Below are 20,293 nucleotides of genomic sequence, written 5' to 3' on the forward strand. Positions count from 1 at the left end.
TCTGTGTACTCTTCTGGCTCTGTCAATCTGTTTCTTCACTTCAGCAGGTGGGTATTGTAAGAATGCTTGATAGAGATCTTGTAGGTGTTTGTCTCTGTCTGAGGGTTTGGAGCAAATGCGGTTGTATCGTAGAGCTTGGCTGTAGATAATGGATCGTGTGGTGTGATCTGGGTGAAAGCTGGAGGCATGTAGGTAAGAATAGTGGTCAGTAGGTTTCCGATGCAGGGTGGTGTTTATGTGACCATCACTTATTAGCACTGTAGTGTCCAGGAAGTGGATCTCTTGTGTGGACTGGTCCAGGCTGAGGTTGATGGTGAGATGGAAATGGTTGAAATCATGGTGGAATTCCTCAAGGGCTTCTTTTCCATGGGTCCAGATGATGAAGATATCATCTATGTAGCGCAAGTAGAGAGTAGGGGCATTGGGGGACGAGATTATCACTACAAAAGATTTCCCCCCCCCCTCCCCGCTGGTAATAGCTCATCTTAAGTGATCACTCTCCTTACAGTGTGTATGTTAACACCCATTGTTTCATGTTCTCTGTGTATATAAATCTCCCCACTGTATTTTCCACTGAATGCATCCGATGAAGTGAGCTGTAGCTCACGAAAGCTTATGCTCAAATAAATTTGTTAGTCTCTAAGGTGCCATAAGTACTCCTTTTCTTTTTGCATATGTAACTATAGTACATAAAAGAGGTGTTTTTAGACTGGTTTCTCAGGTTCCCATTTCCTGGTCTCATTAGATAGCTGACTGTTTAGCTATCTGACCCATTTCTAAAAAACTGTTTTCAAGATAATTTTTTTTCCATACTCACTATATATCATACATTTCATTTAATTTCCTACTCTGGAAAGTAACTGTTCTTTACTTACATAGTTGGCATAATAAATTGTCAGATTACATGGGAAACCCAACAATTGAGTATGCATAACTCTTCTTGTAACTAAAATAGTTACAGCAGATGCTAGCTACTAATTTCTTGCAGTGTTTGTACATAGTTCTGTAATGTCATTGAAAAGCAATTTAGAGATGCATACTGTGGACACAGCCGTATTAGTTATTTTAAAAGTGTATTACTTTCCTTGGAAATGGGTTAAAATATGTAGTGGGATCGGGCCTTCAGTTTCGCTGGAGCCAGTGCCTGCTTGCAGATGATCACAAACTTTGTGTTTAGGTTAATCTCTGACGTAACTCCATTGATTTCATTTGAGTTGCATCAGGAATGATTTGGTCTGGGATGTAGTTTAGATAGTTAGTTACTTTTCAGGATAACTTCCATTAGGTAATGAGAGAATTCCTGCCCTCCTGTGGATTACATACAGTCTATGAATGTGTAGCTCAAATCAGGTGTAAGACACAAGGCATGGAATATTTGTGGTGATGTATTTTTAGTTGCTAAAGCCAAGCTTCCATATGGTACATGAACTCTTCTTACATACTAATTCTCTATTGAGCTCAAATGACTGGAGGATTTTAATAGGCTTGAAATATACTTCCATCAATTATCATTGCCCAACATGATATTTGGATTTAGGACTGTCTCGCTCTTCCTCTTAAATTCTCTCATGCTCAGATTTCCCTGAAGACTTGCTTAGTGTAAAACATGTTAAGTTTGTAGTTCATGGGAATCCTGATGTTTGTCCTTTCCATTCCTTGAAGTCAGAGAATTTCATGGCATTTTTCTTCTGTGTTGTTTGAAAACAAAAAAAGTAGAAGAGCGTTTGCAGTTTTTCCATCATTAGTGTGAAACAAATCTTCCCAAGACAATGGGGAGTTTTACAGGGGTTCATGACCTTTCTCAATTAAAAAGTTCCAAGTGGGCCTGTAAGAGCAGTCCCGTGAGAACCAGGCTGGTGAAAAATACAGCAACGCATCTCTGTCTGAGTGAAATAGTCCCGTTTGCACTTGCAGTTACCCTGACCCACATCTGTCCCCATTTTTCATTGTAGAGCAGTGTGGCTGTTCATACAGCTGAGAAATACTTCCTCTCTTGTATTGGAGAAGGAAAATTTAAATAACATCCCAATAAACTCATGTTTCATTGAAAGGGGCCAGCTATTTGAAAAGCACATAGTTGACATCAACACTGTGAACCTGGTGTGTGTGTAATGTGCGTATATATAAACAAACTAGGGCAGATCTTAAGGTTGTGTGAATTGTCATAGGCCCATTAATTTGAAGTCAATGAGCCTATGACAATTTACACATGGTGCAAATGCTCATCTATTGTATGTGTGTGTATATTGTACATAAGCATCATTCTTGGGTAGTCAGAATCCCTGTGGCTGAGATTGGATAATGGACACTTAACCCTCTTAGGCTGGGGTTTTCAAAGGAGCCTATGTAGAGTTACTGCAGTCTTTTGTACTGTGTGTGTGTGTGTGTGTGCGCGTGTGTGTGCGCGAGCGAGCGAGCTACCATTTCCATTCTACTTGAATAACGTACCATCAAAAATAACCTGTTCTAATTATAGCATTAAATAATGGTTCGTCTACTGTTTCCAGAATACCATCTTCCTCATTTCTTTGTCACCTGAGCCATATAGGTCTGCTATTCTATCTTGCCTTGTGTTTGTTTATTATAACTTGTGATATTGCAGTCCGTTCCATAGAGGCATGCAAGGTTATGACCTCTGTAACAGGAGAAGCAAAATGAAAATGTGGTTCCTAGGACTAAATCTTCTATTCAAACAAAAATGTCTTTTAGTAATAATAGTGAGAAAAATGCAGGGATATTACTACTAGTAAAATCCTTTGTCTAAATTTTTTTGGTTTTAGGTTTATTTTTTAATGCAAGTATCTCATTGGGTAAATGTTTGCATTTATCACTGCTCTCTTTGCTCATGTTGTTGCTCCTGGTTAGTTTATCTGTGTTTGATATTTTAGATTATTTTGGATGTTGTAATTTTATTATCTGTCCTCATTAAACTTATTCACCACCTATATTTTGTTCTTGAAGATTCTCAGAAAGCCCACAAACTATCTAGTCATGCTTGCCAAATGCAGGAAGATGAAAATCTACCCTAAAGGCCATGGGAACAAGATTCCATATCGGATCATGGCATATCAACAGCTGTCTGTCCAGTCATACTTGTTCCTTGTGAACTAGGTGTTAACATAATATACATGTTAGCATTACGCTTCTCTAAATTCAGATTAGTTTAACTTCTCTTCTGAAATTACTGATTTTAGACAGGGGTTCTGTAGAAATGGTTTTCTGACTGCTGTGTTTTTAATATAAGGGTTTTTAAAATTATTATTCCTGTGTGAATAGATTGCTTATTTTTTCCAAAATATGTCCACAGAAGCCCACTCATGTTACTTTCCCTGTGACTTTTTTCTTTCATGGCTTACCTATTATTAAAATTACTAAGAAACAGACTACAAAACATCAGCCTTGAAAACAGAAGCTTCTTTCTGTCTGAGCTTCTTGGGGGCACACATGATATTTGCTCTACAACAAGAATAGTCTACAGGTATGAACCTAAGATCTTAGAACTGATCATCACCTATCCCAGTGATTGGATCCTTTCACACTTCTGTACTTCCATTGTCACAGGCTCACTGCTTTCCTCAACTTCTTACGGTCCTCTGGCTCCTTCCCGTACAATACCAATATGTCATGGTGTTCTCTACCCTCTAACACCCTTCTTTTGACATCACCTGCCTCTCCATCTCCCTCCTCTTCTTTATTGAATATAGTGTGTACCTCAGTTTCTCCTCCTCCAAGTCTATCTTGGATCCCTTCCGATTTGGTTTCCATTATCTCCAAGGAAGCCTGCTTTTGCTGAAACTGCTCTCACAAAAACCTATGCTCCATTGTTATCCTTGACTTCTCTGTACTGCATTTTGCACTGTCAGTCATCCTCTCCTCCTTGATAGTCTGCCATTGGGCTTTCATGATACAATCCTCTCTTTCTTACTCTACTGTCTCATTGTTTGACTTTGTCCCTCTTCTATTCTCTTTACATCTTATCTCCTGGCTCTCAAAACCATTCACATGGCTTCTCCTTTCATTCTATGCTAATGACTCCCAGATTTACACTCCACCCTGGTCTGTCTCCTTCCATCCAGTCCTGCATCTTGCTCTGTCTCTTCAGCATCTTTTCTTGCATGTCCCATCATCAGATTTAACTTGAGGAGTTTGGTTTCAGACATATTATCTTCCTTCCTAAATCCACCCTACTCTGCTTCCTTCTCTTTGGCATTCGGTCCACCCATCTGGTGGTTATTCTTCCCTCTAGCTTGCTCCACACACCCAGGCCATGTCAGAGTCCTGCATCTTCTTCCTCCTCCTCATGTTCTTTTTCCTGCACCCATGAGCATATTCTCTCTCGTAGGCCCATGTTCTAGTCTTTCTAGCATCCTTAAAGCCCACATTATCATTTTCAGTCCATGCAAAAGTCCTCCTCCTTGCTTCTGTTTTGGTCATGTCTCTCCCCTTCTAAATCCCTCCACTTGCACCTCATCAACTATTGCATCCTGTTTCAGCTTCTTGTCACCCATAAAGCTTTATATAATTCTGTCTTTCTCCTTATATGAGCTTGTCCTGTTGTGCATCATACTCTGCTCTTTCAGTATGTCCATCCTTGACTGAATCAATCATTTCTATAGTTTTTTCAGTGCTGCCCCCTTTGTATGGTATGGTATCCCAAGGCTCTACTCTCTACATATTAAACATCGTCCTTGAAGATCCATGCCATGCCATGCTGACTACATTAAATCTTGACATACATATTAAGTAAAAAGAAGCAGTATACTTTTCTTCCAGTTTCCCCTCAGCTCAGTTTACTTACCTGCATGTTCCTAGATTGTCCTCTCCTTGGGGAGCTTGTTGGTCTAGAAAATATCAAATACACAGCACACCACCACCATAAATAATTAGAATTCTAACTTGGGAAGCAATGCAAAATTCTTCATTTTCAAATTGGGTTTAATAGCAATTGTAAAATGGATATGCTTTATCAAGTTTCAGAGTAGCAGCCGTGTTAGTCTGTATTCGCAAAAAGAAAAGGAGTACTTGTGGCACCTTAGAGGTGCCACAAGTACTCCTTTTCTTTATGCTTTATCAACTTTGTTTCATTCGGAAAAGACCTACAGATGGAATGTTACTATGAAAGGAGGAATATATATGCCGCCTTCTTGACATGCATGCAGTATGTATTCTTGGTTTAGATGTGTTCACTCTTAAATTAGTTTTTTTTGGTGAACCATAATGCCACTTAGGCTATGTTTCCTTCCTCCTGAAGCTTTTTCCCTCCCTAATTAGTCACAATTCATTTTAATAAAAGAGCACATCTTTTACTGTAAAAACAAATGAACAAAAAAAAATGACCCTTTGTGAATTGGTTGACTAGAATTGGAGTGTATATTATGGTATTAGGACTTCAGGTATCTGTTGCATGACCCCAGAGCTAGGATTCGACTTTGGTCTTTGGTAATCCATACCTAGTAGATTTACTAGGTGAGCTAAAATCACATGTTTGGGAGGTATGTTGAGTGTGTTGTTTGACATAAATCATAACTCCAAGAAGCACATGCTGAAATGTTTTATATTTTCTGCACAAACAGCTTTTCTGGTTTGAAGGAATCTTACTGAAGCCTGGTGCAGGTCTTAGACTGTTACAGAGATGTTTATTTGTGATGTCACAGAAGACGTATAATTGAACAGAGATTAAAGAAAATGATTTCTAGAAATCCTGTCCCTTGACTTGGTACTGTATGACACTTTGATTAAGAAACCAGAATGATATAAAATCAACATATTAAATGGATTGAAAAACTGGCTGTTAGGCCTCAAAATATAATTGTAAATGGGGAATCATCAAGGGTGTGAGGTTTTTAGTGGGGTCTTGCAAGGATCAGTTGTTGGCCTAATGCTGTTTAGCATTTTTAATAATGACGTGGAAGAAAACATAAAATCATCACCAATAAAGTTTGTCAATGACATAAAAATTGGGGAACTGAAAAACAATGAAGAGGACAAATCACTGATGGAGAGCGATCTGGATCACATGGTAAGCTGGGCACAAGCAAACAATAAGCATTATAATATGGCCAAATGGAAAGTCATACATCTAGAAACAAAGGATGTTGGCCATACTTGCAGGATGGGGGACTATCCTGGAAAGCAATGACTCTGAAAAAGATTTGGGGGTTGTAGTGGTCAGTCAGCTGAACAGGAGCTCCCAGTGCAATGCTGTGGCTGAAAGGGCTAATGCAATCCTTGCATGTATAAATGGGAATCTCACGTAGGAGTAAGGGTTATTTTACCTCTGTATTTGGCACTGCTGTGACTTGTGCTGGAATTCTGTGTCCAGTTCTGGTGTGCACAATCTAAAGATGTTGTTAAATTGGAGAGGGTTCAGAGAAGAACCACAACAATGATTAAAGGATTAGAAAACATGCCTTATACTGATTGAGCTCTTTGAGTCTATCTGTTTATCTTAACAAAGAGAAATCTTCAGGAGTGACTCGATTACAGTCCTTAAATGTCTGCATGGGGAACAAAAATTTGATGATAAAGGACCTTTACGGGTGTGTCTGCACGGCAAAGAAAAACCCTTTGCAGGCCGGTACCAGCCAACTTGAGACTTGGGCTGCAGGGCTGTTTCATGGCTGTATAGACTTCTGGGTTAGAGCTGGAGTCTGAGCTCTAGGACCCTGTGGGGTGGGAGGGTCCTAGAGCTTGGGTTCAAGCCCAAGCATAGAAGTCTACATATCCGTAAAACTTGCCCTGAAACCCAAGCCCTGTGAGCCTGAGTTGACTGGCAAGGGATAGGTTTTTCTTTGCTGTGTAAACATACCTTTAGTCAAGCAGAGAAAGGTATAACACTATTCAAAGTCTGGAAGTTGAAGCTAGACGAATTCAGACAAGAAATTATGCATACCTTTATTATGTTGAGCGTAATTAACCATTGGAACAATTTGCCAAGAGTCGCGGTGGATTTGCCATTACTAGTAATTTTTAAATCAAGATTGGATATTTTTCTAATTATGGGGAAGTTCTATGGGCTGTGTTATACAGGGAGTCAGATTAAATGATAACAATGGTCCCTTCTGGCCTTGCAGTCTATGAATTTATGAATCTTGTGGCTTGCCAGCCCTAAAACTTTCATTGCTGGTAAAGCCAGTGGAGCTGAGCAGGTTGAGTAGTAGGAAGTTAGAAAAATATTTAAAAAAAAATGTGTAGAAGAACCTACTGTGTATTCAGAATGTAGAGTGCAGATTTCAATAACTATCCTAATTTCCCCATTCTAGCTGAAGTGAAAAAAGTATTTAAATTTTGGCTGATGTGTGATTTTTAAGCGCAGTTTCCATTTAGGATGGATTTTTCGCATCACAACTTTTCAACCGTAATGTCCAGAAATAGAAGATTTAGGTACAGGGATAATATTTGACCTGATGGTTAATGATGGTTTCCTGATCAGTCTGTATACGTGTATCCTCTAAGGCATGTATAGACAATCCTAATCAGTAATTGACTCAGTGCTTCTTCCTCAGTAAGGAGGGACAGAAATCCAAAGAATAGGCTGTAGAATGAAGTGCTGCCAGCCTACAATATCTCAGTGAGTGATGTTTGCCAAGACGCAAATGGAGAAAAAATAGGATATAAAAAACACTCTGATTCTTGCTGTGTCAGAACTTTGAAGGAGTGATTTTTTTAACTTGTGTTTTCACAGATTTTGCTCACCAAAGAAGTTACTAACAGAAATTATAGATATGTACAAATGATTTACATTAAGTAGTTATAAATATAGGTCCCATCTTGCAAATACTATCCAGACTATATAGTGGCTAGCATTTGCAGGATGGGACCCAATATGATTGAAAACTGTGCAACTGAACAGCAGCAGCAGTAAAACTGATCTGCCTTCTTCTCTGCTCACCTTAGAGGTGTGAACCTGATATAATTGGACGTTGATTCTTTTTCTGTAAAAGCAGTTGATGTTCAGAAAACTAGAGTACTCTGTTGGCCTTATATGCCAGGTGTAAATATTTATGTTGAATTTGTTTTTCAAACTGACAGTTTCACATTCCTTTTTACAACCTATATTGTAAAATCCTAAGTGTATTTGGAAAAAAAAAAGACTAATCAAAATAAAAAACTGTGAGTGTAATAGAAAATATAATTCTCTTGTTTTTGCAATGGTACAAAATATACAAAGTGTTTACGAGTACAGCTTGTCATAAGATGTCATGACCTCCTCTGACAACACATGTGGAGTGCTGGAAACAACAGACACGTCAATCAAGTTTCCATATAGAAAGTACTATGAAGTCTGACTCTAGGATTTTTCACGTATATGGATAAAATCTTTTTGAATGCCATTTCTTATGGATGCTGACGTTTATCCCTTGTTCATACTAATCTGTGGTACATTCAGCATTGGATTTTCCAAGGAGCCTAAGGGAGTTACATACCCAGTCCCATTCAGTTTAAATAGGAGTTAGGCACCCAGTTCTCTTTGGCTAATTTGAAAATCCCAGCTTCAGTTGTTAGGAACAGATTGTCAACAAAAATCTAAGCAATTACTTCCAAATATAATAAGAAATAATTTCACAACTTCTGGGTTTGCAGGTGAAGTATGTTAGGTTGTGGAAAAATTGATTAGGGCTACAAATTGCCTACCATGATGCTAATATGGCTAGTAGACCTTATTTTGTATCTTTGAAAGAATTAGTCTCCCATTTGCATTTGCCTGGTTTGGGAACTCACTAGTCTATGGATCTGGATGGTAATGCTCTGTCAGTGAGAATTATCAAAGGGGGCTGGAGAGGAGTCTTGCTTGTATCCAGTTGTTGTTTTTACAGTAGAGTTCTGTTCTGTTAAATCCAAGGACAGAACTTAAATTTTAAATTACAGAGTTCAGTCCACTTACAATGGAAATAATTAGAGGGGACACCTGGACCAGAATCTGATCAATAAAACGTTGAATTATGCTGTGGAGGAGGGTAGGGGGAAAGGGAAAAAGTTATTTGCTCAATATTAATAGTAGGAATTGAAGATTTCCTCAACTGAGATTCCTTATCACATTTTTGGTATTACTTCCAGATACCTTGTTCACAAATGAGAACTCTGTGACTAGATATTTGTCAATGACATGTATTAAACTGCGAGAAGTTGGGATAGTAACCAGTACAATAATCTAATAGTTGCTGCCACTCTTAATTTGTAGCGGACGAACTGTGAGCTAGTTCTACCGTTTCTTTTTCTTTGTATATCTTGTTGCTTCTCGACAAACTAGGAGAAACCCTCTTGTCAAACAGGCTGGGAGTGTAGGCAAGTGAACTGCAGTTATTTCACTGCCCTCCACAAAAGCTGCTGATCTTAGCTTATAAATGCTGACTGTCCTCTGTTACTGAAAGAAGGTTGGGTGAAAATAGCCTCCCACCTTCACTTCCTTGTAAATGCCAATGAAATGCAGAAGAAATAGATGATCCACCCACCCTGTTCTTTTATATTAAGCAACTGGACAGAGATCCAGATGTTTTTTTTTTTGTTGGGGCAAGAGGGTGGAAAAATTAAGCCCCATAAAAATACCTCTTTCAAGACAAAGCAAAAATCTTAGCCCTGCAGCAGATATTAGTGTGAAAAATCAAAATGCTGCTCATGCTAGATCTTTCTACCAGTGAGTCAGATGCAAAGTTAAAATAAATTTTCTATATAAACAAAGGAAAGTTCCTCAGCTAAATTAAGACCCACGTTTTTGTTTTGTTTCAGAAAAATAAATGAATTTTCTTCTTCCTGGTCAGCAGGAAATCCAGCCAGATGGAGTCTGAGAATTCTGATTTGATTTTTCTACAAGTTCCATATGCCTTTCCACCTTTTGAAGTGTTTTATTTTTAGAAGTAATAACCGCTGTGTTTGGGGTGTGTATAGGGACCTTGTCTTCATATCAGTCTGTAAAGCACCTAGATATAAAATCTGGGGCCTTGCCACAAAAAATACATTTTACTTCCATTCTAGTGCTGACCTTCTACTTTACAAGTTGGTAATGTAGACTGCCATGTCTTTGATATTATCCTGCAGGTAAGGGCTGCTTGTTATTTAATTATATCTTCACATATATCCTGAATAGGTTGGGGTCGGTCTTTTTCTCTCTCTGCCCCCCATGCTGTCAGCTGGGCTTAACTCTGGACTGGTCTGTGCACCACTAGCAGCATACATGTTTTGCCCTATGATCTGTGGGACTAAAAAGTGTGGTGTAGCTAAAGCTAATTTCTCGCCTTTGTCTTGTTGCTGAGTGTCAAGGTTCCTTCCCCACTCTGAACTCTAGGGTACAGATGTGGGGACCTGCATGAAAACCCCCCTAAGCTTATTTTTACCAGCTTAAGTTAAAACTTCCCCAAGGTACAAACTATTTTACCTTTTTTCCTTGGACTTTATTGCTGCCACCACCAAGCGTCTAACAAAAATATAACAGGGAAAGAGCCCGCTTGGAAACGTCTTTCCCCTCAAAATCCTCCCAAGCCCTACACCCCCTTTCCTGGGGAAGGCTTGATAAAAATCCTCACCAATTTGCATAGGTGAACACAGACCCAAACCCTTGGATCTTAAGAATAATGAAAAAGCAATCAGGTTCTTAAAAGACGAATTTTAATTGAAGAAAAAGTAAAAGAATCACCTCTGTAAAATCAGGATGGTAAATACCTTACAGGGTAATCACATTCAAAACATAGAGAATCCCTCTAGGCAAAACCTTAAAACCTTAAGTTACAAAAAGACACAAAAACAGGAATATACATTCCATTCAGCAAAACTTATTTTATCAGCCATTTAAACAAAACAGAATCTAACATATATCTAACTAGATTACTTACTAAGTTCTAAGACTCCATTCCTTTTCTGTTCCTGGCAAAAAACAACACACCGACAGAGAGAACCTTTGTTTTTCCCCCGCTCCAGCTTTGAAAGTCTCATGTCTCCTCATTGGTCATTTTGGTCAGGTGCCAGCAAGGTTATCCTAGCTTCTTAACCCTTTACAGGTGAAAGGGTTTTTCCTCTGGCCAGGAGGGATTTTAAAGGTGTTTACCCTTCCCTTTATATTTATGACACTGAGGTACCATATTATTTCCTTTTCCTGGTCCAAATACATGTAATAAATCCTAATTGTCACTCAAATTACTGGTCACAGCTTGTTTTCTTTACGAAGGGTTGTTTGGGAAGACCATGTGAATAGAATTCCAAAACCACATAACAATAATTTACCCCTACTTAATAGACAAATTTTCAATTTTACTTGAAAAATTGCTAGTTTGACAAAAAATAAATTTGGCCATGTTTGTACTTGCATTAAACTACATCCATGCCACTGAATAATGTAATAAATAAGACTGGGGATGAATGTCTTACTGTTCCATCTATAAGATAGCTATCTACTGTTTTTTCTTCAAACTATCATTTTTGTGACCAAGAGATGAATTTTGCCTCTTGTATTAAGCAATAATCTTTCCATATTTTTTTGGCTTTATTCATGTGTGAGTTTTCCATGTTGGAGATGGAAAAAGTTGTAGTGCTACAAAATCTGAAATCTGGGCCCCGTAATACAAGCTGCTGTGTGGTTTCAAATCCCATGGAAGTCAGTGACGGATGAAAGCATTCAGCAACTCTTAATTTCTCCCTAAATTAAGTGTATTCATTATTTTGCTGATCTTGAACTGAATTATCAACTTACATTAAATTCCTTAATGTATTAATTTTAGCAGCTCTAGTTCTAGAATCTGTTATAACTTTAGGTTTCAAAGATATTTGTTTTTAATCATTTTTTAAATTTATTTGATGTCAATAATTTTTGTGAAATTTTCTTTTATTTATAATAGAGCAGTGCTTAGGGGCCAACTGAGAATGTGGTGTTATTTTATGTGAGGCACTTCACAAACAGAGAATAAGAGATGGTCTCTCCCCTGAAGAAGTAACAGTCTAAATGGAAAAAAATCAAAGGGAAAAGGGAAAAGGATACAGCACAGAGTGGTTTGCAAATATTATCTTCATTCAGTTTTGGAGGGAGGAGTTAATTCTTTAGGTAGGGTTTAGTTAGGAGAGGATTAGCTATATTTTCTGACTCCCTTATGATAATACTCTGCTCTGCTGTAGTTCCTTCCACAAGGATCTCAAATCATTTTGTCAACAACTAAGCCTTCTTTGAGTGATGGTCCCTATGTGTATTCTACAAGTGGGTATGCACTCACACTGTGCGCATGAATCTGGAATTTTTTTTACAAGCAGCGAGCATTGGCTTGGACATGATCCCTAGCTCTCCTCGTGCTCCGAACTAAGGGCATAAAGGGTGGTGTGACTGACACCTCTCCAGTACCTTCTTATTGCTGAACAGTCTGAGTTGGAATCTTTAGTGTCCTCAGCTCCTTCTATTGGATCATTTTTGGAAAGATATTGTATATAATTTTTTTTAGTAGTTTTTGTAGTAAGTGTTTTTAAGGGCTGGCCTTACCATGAGGCAAACTGAGGGGGCCGCCTCAGGTGCCAGACTGTGTGTGTGTGGGGGGGGCACCCCTAGGACCCAGAGTGTAGAAAATTGTGTCTGCTGCTGGTGCATATGTATTCTCTCTTCTCTAGATGCACAGATGGTGGAATGCTGTGCTGGAGGAAAGAGGGCACAAGAGACATAACAGGCAGGCAGGAGAAAAGGTGAGAGGGAAAAACAGAAAGCAGCAGGAGCTGCAGGGAGGAGCCTCTTATGTACCTCTCTAGCACCCCCAGGATCCTGGACTGATTAACACCAGCTTCTCAGGGAGCTTCCTGTTTCCTGCTGCTTCCTTGAACCCATTTGAGGGGAACAGGCGGTCAACTGAAGTAGTAGGAGCCAATTAGGCCCTTAAGATGCTGATATCTTCCCTCACTCAGGCCCTGCTACCAGCCTGCTTATTTGTCCCCTTCAATTGAGGGTTGCGAGCCACTATAGTTGGCACAGTACAGCAGTCATGAGTGAAAGAAGAAAACACCCCTCTGGGGCAGCATTCAGAGAAAAAAAAAAAAAAGCAAATGAAGCTTTTCTATGTAACAGGAAGGAGCTCTCCTGAGATACATTAGACACAAATGTTCATGGTGAGCTTTCTGGCCCCAGTGAGGATGTGAGTGGTGAGGAGATACTGATCTTCCAGTTAGTCAGAGTGCAGGTGAGCTGGCAGCTACTGCAGCATCCATATCTCCATCTCAAATGGATGTAACCATGCACATTCCTGAAGAAAAGTATAGATCAGAGAAGAGTGTGGTGGAGGCTCAAGAAACAGCTGCTTCTGAGTTTAGTTCCTTAAGTCTAGATGATCCAGGACCGAGGACCCACTTGAGCAGTAGCCTGAGGGACTTCCTTGTATTGCATGGGCCACAGCAAGTGTAAAACTTCATGTTCCCCAAAGACAATGAAAATAGACGTTTCCATCCAACACATTACTGGTCTGAAATCCCCAATGGTGACAAAGTGGAGAGGCCATGGCTTATGTACTCAAAAACCCAGAATGCTGCATACTGTTTTTGTTGCAAACTCTTCCAGTCTAATGTTCCAGCCACATTGGGTTCTACAGGAACAAAGGACTGGAAAAATCTGGCTACAAATCTGGCATGCCATGAGAAGGCAGCAAATCACCAGAGAGCATTCCATAGGTGGAAAGAGCTTGAGATGAGACTAAGGTTAAAGGCCACCATAGATGATCAGCATCAAGAGAAGATTGCATCAGAGTCTCTTTACTGGCAAAATGTTCTGAAAAGTCTCATTGCCATTGTGAGAATGCTTGCTACCCAAAACCTAGCAATGCGTGGCACTCAGATCAGCTGTATGTGCCAAACAATGGAAACTTCCTTAAAATTGTGGAGCTGATGGCCGAGTTTGATGCTGTACTCCAGAAGCATCTAAGAAGAGTCACCACCCAAGAAATGTACACACACCACTACCTTGGAAAAACAATTCAAAATGAGATCATACAGTTACTGGCAACAAAAGTCAAACAGAAGATTGTGGCAGATCTGAAGTCAGTAAGATATTACTCTGTTGTTCTGGACTGCATACCTGACAGCCATATGGAACAAATTACTTTAATGGTATGTTTTGTAATAACAGAACCTATTGAAAATGTCCCTGCAATGGTGACTGTCAGAGAGCATTTTCTAGAATTTATTGACATTGATGATACTACAGGAACTGGTATGACAAATGTGCTTCTTAAAAAGCTGGAAAATATGGGAATTGCGATAGCTGACATGAGAGGTCAGGGCTACATTAATGGTGCCGACATGAGAGGAGAGAACAGAGGAGTGCAGACACAGATCTGAGAGTTAAACCTTCAAGCTTTTTTTGTCCCAGGCAGTTCATTCATTGAACTTGGTGATCAGTGATGTAGCATCAGCTTCTAGTGAGGCTGCTGAATTTTTTAATATAATTCAAAACATCTATGTATTTTTCTCTGCATGAACTCATCGATGACAAATTTTGAAGCAACATCTGGGAACATCCTCTCTGACACTGAAAGCTTTGAGTGCCACACGCTAGGAAAGTTGAGTGGAGGCGATAAAGCCTGACTACACCAAATTGGGAAGTTAGATGATGCAATAGTTGCCATTATGGAGGAAAATACTATGACAGGAACTGTTCGTGGGAGAACAGTGGCAGAGGGAAATGGAATCACCAGAAACATACATAACTTCAAATTTCTGTGGGGCTTAGTGTTGTGGCATGACATACTGTTTGAAATAAATCTTGTAAGCAAGAGACTCCAAGGTGTTGACCTTGATATATCTGGAGGAATGGAACAACTGGACAAAGCAAAGTCATACCTACAGTCTTACCGGTCAGATGCGAGATTTCAAAATGTTCTGAAGAGTGCACGGAAGTTGGCAAAGGAACTTGACACTAAAGCTATTTTCCCACCCATTCAAGAATACAAGAGTCACCAAAGAAGACATTTTGATTACGAGGCACGAGATAATCCCATAAGAGACTCCAAACAAGAATTCAAAGTTGAATTCTTTAACCAGGTGCTAGATTGTGCAATACAGTCAGTTTCATGCAGCTCAAGGAACCCAGCAGTATATTTGGGATGTTGTATGATATTCCAAAACTCCTCACTCTACCTGAAGAAGACCTACACCAGCAATGCAGGGCACTAGAGATAGTGTTGACACATGATGACATGCGCGATATTGATGCGAGTGATTTTAGGTAATGAACTGAACGCCCTTTCAAGATACATTTCAGCAGGATCAACTCTAAAGGCTGTTCTGGAATATATGTGCACAAATTAGATGACCACTCTTTTTCCAAATGCTTTTGTTGCTCTATGCATACTTCTAACACTTCCTGTAACAGTTGCCAGTGGAGAACGCAGCTTCTCCAAGCTGAACTTAATAAAAACACATCTACGCTCCACAATGACACAGGAGAGGCTAGTCAATAGAGCATGAGCTGGCCCAGACTGTGGACCTTCATGAAGTAGTTCAAATCTTTGCAACCAAGAAGGCACGGAAAGCACCACTTTGATTATTCAAACAGATAAAAATGCCAGTGTTTACTATGCAGACAAGAAAAGTTACATTTGCTGTTCAGGCGTTTGAAAGTTAAGTGTTACCTAAAATTTTTGAACAAGGCATTTTAAGTTGTTTGTTCTCCTTTATTGGGGTAGGTAGCTGAGCAGTACCATGAAAAGAGCAGACCAGGAAGAAAGCAGAATTGAGACTTTTCAAAGTTTTGGCCCAAGCGAGGGGACATGGGGGCATCATTTAAGCTCCCCAGCTCAGGTGCCAAAATGTTGTGGGCCAGCCCTGGTGTTTCTCTCCCCACCCCTTTTCTTCCATACCTGGTGACTTTTTTCCTCTGCTGAGAAGTCTAGCATTATGCCCTTGCTCCTTTTCTGTCAGCCGTGAACATCAACATTGCCTCTGCGGCCTGGCTGAAGCTCGCATCTCTGCCAAGTGCAGCATTTTGCTCTCTTCCCCCCAAGAACTTGTGAGGGTTGGGAACTGAGACTTAGAAGATATCTGATGGAGAAGGCAATCAGACCCCAATCATATCTGGGTTGGGGACCCCCCCCCCATACATCAGTTTCAGCAAGCAAGCAGTCCTTTTCCGAGTATTAGTTTGGGAATGGAGTCTAAGACTGGTAAGCCTAAGGAAAAGGCTTTACAGAAGAGTAGGGGCACTCTCATAGGCATATGGACAAATCATCTTTGTCTACAACTTCCCCGAAAAGAGAGGATTCCTCACCAACCACGTCAAAGTTGGGAGAGCCTGCGCACATGGGCACTAGGGACTTACATTTGAGTAAATCTTCTTGGCAGGAGGAGGCAGCATATGGATCTGATGGTTCTGATGTCAGCTTTGATGGTGAAGTCTCAGGATAAACAGCTCCTGGTGTGCCCATCCACTTCTAGAGCTGATGCAGTACTGATATCAATAGGGTCCCAGAAGGTGCTAACTTTTATGGTGGCCAAGGAAGATCCATTTCTGACAGCACCGTCAATGGACGTGTACCATACAGCGGTCTAAAACCAATGTCTCCCTGAAGGACATCTTTGCCTTTCCCTATTTGCATTCATCCCTCCTATGGGGATCATCTCTGTTCCATTGTTACATTGAAGAAGAGACTCTTCCAAAGGTGCAGCGTTGTTCTCCTGTCTCACCTGCCAACCTCGATGTGTAGCCATCAGCACTGTCTGTTCTGATGGTAGTATAGGATCTAACTTTCTTTTTGGATGAGGCAGAGGCCCCACAGAAGTCTTTGCAGTTTCCAGGTGGAAGTGACATGGGACAAGCCCTAGAAGATCAGGCTTTTGGCCTCCAACCAGACATGACTGGCCAAGAAACAGATGGTACCCCAGGCCACGTAGTCCTCCTCTGCCAGTTGATCCATCTTACTGCCTATATTGGGTGTGGGGGGAGTCCAACCCTAGACACCTAGGATCAGTGCATGAGCCATATTTGCCATTGCCTGGCCATCCACAACTGGCCCTGTTGGAGTATTTGGAGGCGGGTGAGCCCATCTGAAAGTTGTGACAGTCTCAGGAGAAATTTCTTTGTCATCACCAGATGAAGCAGTTACTACTTCGTCTCCGGCTCTGCTAGATGATTTAAAACAATATGAAGAACTCGTGCGCAGGGTGGTGACAGAGCTACAGATTCATCTTGAGGAAGACCAGGAGCCTAAGCACAGATTACTGGACATTCTGCAGCTTTCTGATCCTAGTTAAGTAGTCATCCCCATCAAGGCCATCTGGACTCAACAAAGACAGTTTTGCACACTTCTGCTTCTTGTGTTCACAGCTCTAAGAGAGCTGGGAAGTGTTACTTTGTTCCATCCAAAGGAGGTGAGTGTTTGTTCTATTACCCACCACCTCACTTCTTGGTGGTGCAGCTGGCTGCAGAGCAATCTAAGCGACAACACCCAAAGTCTGCTCCCTTTGAAAAGGTACTCAAGTGGTTTGACCTCCTGTGGAGAAAGGTCTTCTCTTCCACCTCACCTCCAGTTCAGGATTTTTAACTATCGGGCCTTTTTTGGCCAAATTTGATTTGGCCAATTATACTAAATTTATGGATTTTAAGGACATTTTCCCTGAGGAGGCTAGAACCTGCACTAAGGTGGATGAGGGCAGATTGGTGACCAAAACTTCATCCAGGCTGTGGTGGATGCAGCAGATACTGCATTTAGTGGGATGCAACAACTATTTTTATGAGGAAAGACTCATGGCTGCAACTCTCAGGTTTCCCTAGAGAGGTGTAGACTACCATCCAAGATCTGTCCTTTGATCCAGTCAAGCTATTCCACAAGAAGACAGATGAGTGTCCCCAACCCCTTGAGGACTTGGACAATGCTTTGCTCACTGGGCAACTATACCCCTGTCCTGAAGAAAAAACACCATAGACAAGGGTGTAGGACAAGACTGCCTCCTCAGCCTTTATATCACCAGGACCCACCATGTAAGAGAGAGAGGGTTTATAAATCCAGGAACCCAGCCTCTGCAACATCCACCACCAAATCATACTCTGAACCTCCAGACAGAGTTTCTTTGGATGGGACTTTTGAGACATGCATCCCTTTTATTGAAGCTTCTTCATTTCCCTCCTCAGATATTTGAAGGACGCCTTGCCCAATTTGCCAAAAACTGGAGGGCCCTAACTCAAGACAAATGGTACAAGGTGTCTGGACCCTGTGGGAGTCCAGAATACACATGTTTACTAGTGGTCTGTTGTGCCTGCAGTGCCTTCCTCCCACTCGTCCAATCCAGACATGTCCAAATAATGTTGGACAACATGACAAAAAGTAGAATATATAATTAAGCTGGGGACAACAAGATCTCTCCCTCTATGCATAGAGGAAGTCACTCTCTGGACTTACAGTTATGTGGTGGCTGATACACCATCAGCAGCATAGATACCAGGGGTGCAAAACTCCCTAGCGGACAACCTGAATAAACTTTTTCCCACAAATCACAAGTGGAGGATTCACAATTTGGTTCTTGACAATATCTTTGCCTAGTGGGGAATGCCAAGCTGGAACATTTTCATCTTGTGGGTGAACAGGAAATTTCCTTTGTACTGTAAGGCTCAATGGTAGATGCCCTCCTGATGTCATGGAAGGATCACCTGGCATATGCCTTCCCTCCCAATCTATTGATACCACAAGTTCTATGGAAGATCCACAAAGACTGAGCTCGGGTCATCCTGATTGTGTTCAGCTGGCCCTAATACTTCTGGTTCTGCAGATCTACTTAAGCTCTTGCTTTGACCACCCATGAACATCACCCCATTTCTGGTCTTTCTAACACAGCACAGGGGCAGATTCAGGCACCCCGTCCAGGACTGCTGCAACTCAGAGCCTGTTGTTTGGGTAGGCATTGGAAATGGAGCACTCATGTTCCAGAAGTATGCATTCCAAACCAAAGCAGAAAGAATTCTATGAAGAGCTGTTACTCAGCAAAATGGAAAAATTTCTCCCCTTGGGCTCATCATTGCCACTTGTCTCCAGAATCTGCTAGGATCCCTGCTATTTTAGAGTATGTACTTAATCTGAAGTCTTCGGGTCTCATGCTCAGTTCTCTGCGAGTGCATTTAGCAACAATCGGTGCTTTCCATCCTCTGATGGATCACTGTATGTTCTTCGCTCACCTGTTGCAACTAGATTTCTGAAGGTGCTTCTCAAATTGTTTCCTCCATTGGTGAAGTTTGCATGTCAGTGGGACCTCAGTTTTGTTTGGTCGTCTCTCTCTAAATTTCTCTTTGAGCCTCTAACCACATGTTCCATGGTCCATCTGTCTGTGCTGGTGGCCTTTCTAACAGAAGAGTCAGTGAGCTGGGGGTGCTCATGGTTTACCTGCTATATATTACCTTCTATAAGAAAAGGTCTCATTATGCTCCCACCCCAGATTAATCCCTAAAATAGTTTTGAGATTCATATGAGTCAGGTAATTTTTTTTTCTTACCAGTATTTTTTTTTCTCTAAACTGCATGCCTTGGAGGTAGAGAGAAGGATGCATTCTCTGGATATCCAAAGGTCTTTGGCATTTTATCTACAAAGGACATTAGAAAGATACCTAAACTTGTTGTTTCCATAGCAAAGCGATTAAGGAGTCAAGCTGTATTGGTGCAGAGACTTCCTAAATGGATCTCAATTGTATTACCCTTTACCAACTAGCTTGCATCTCCCCTCCCCCTCCCCCCCGGAAGAGGTGAGGGCTCATTTCCACAAGAGGGCAAGCTGCTTCATCTTCATCTCTGAGAGACATACCTCTATTAGAGATAAGTCGTGCAGCTGCTTAAAGTTCTTTGCATATCTTCATGAGACATTGCACTCTGGTCCAGTCATCCACCATGGCTATAGCTGTGGAGATAGCAGTACTACAGTTAGCTATCACTTCAATATCCTCACACCCAACTCCTGTTTGCAGAGATGACCTGTGCTTGCCGACTTTGGTGGGGGAGGTCGGCTTGAGCAGTGTTACTGAGCATGCTCAGTCCATGTAAGCCGAGTAGCAAATTGTGGGGAGGGGACGTGTGACCCTGCATGGCCCCCCACGTCGGCTCTGCCTGTTTGACTACTGCTTGTTAATCTCTCATGTGGGAAATGCACATAGGGACCATGACTGGAAAAAGAAGAAATGGAGGTTACTTGCCTGGAGGTTCTTCGAGATGTGTGGTCCTATCTGTATTCCTCTACCCGCCCTTCATCCCTTCTGCTGCAGATTGTTTGGGCTGCGGTAATAATGGTAAATTGTAGAGGTGTTGACATGCACCACCCTTTATGCCCTCGGTTTGGAGTACAAGGAGAGCTACAGTGCATGTGTGGGC

At 41.1% G+C, this 20,293-nt stretch overlaps 1 protein-coding gene and 1 long non-coding RNA gene across 5 annotated transcripts in view; one reads left to right on the top strand and one right to left on the bottom strand.

Annotated features, from left to right (window-relative positions):
• PFKFB4 (6-phosphofructo-2-kinase/fructose-2,6-biphosphatase 4) overlaps nt 1-20,293 on the top strand; it is a 102,141-nt gene that overhangs the window by 6,524 nt on the left and 75,324 nt on the right. The window lies entirely within an intron of this gene.
• Nucleotides 675-19,647, bottom strand: LOC122460885. The gene is made up of 3 exons (XR_006282489.1): nt 19,429-19,647; nt 4,799-4,841; nt 675-2,635 (listed from the first exon to the last, which is right to left on the bottom strand). It is a non-coding gene; the product is annotated as an uncharacterized LOC122460885 (long non-coding RNA).

Source organism: Dermochelys coriacea, chromosome 7 (genome assembly GCF_009764565.3).
Source record: "Dermochelys coriacea isolate rDerCor1 chromosome 7, rDerCor1.pri.v4, whole genome shotgun sequence".
NCBI lineage: Eukaryota > Metazoa > Chordata > Testudines > Dermochelyidae > Dermochelys > Dermochelys coriacea.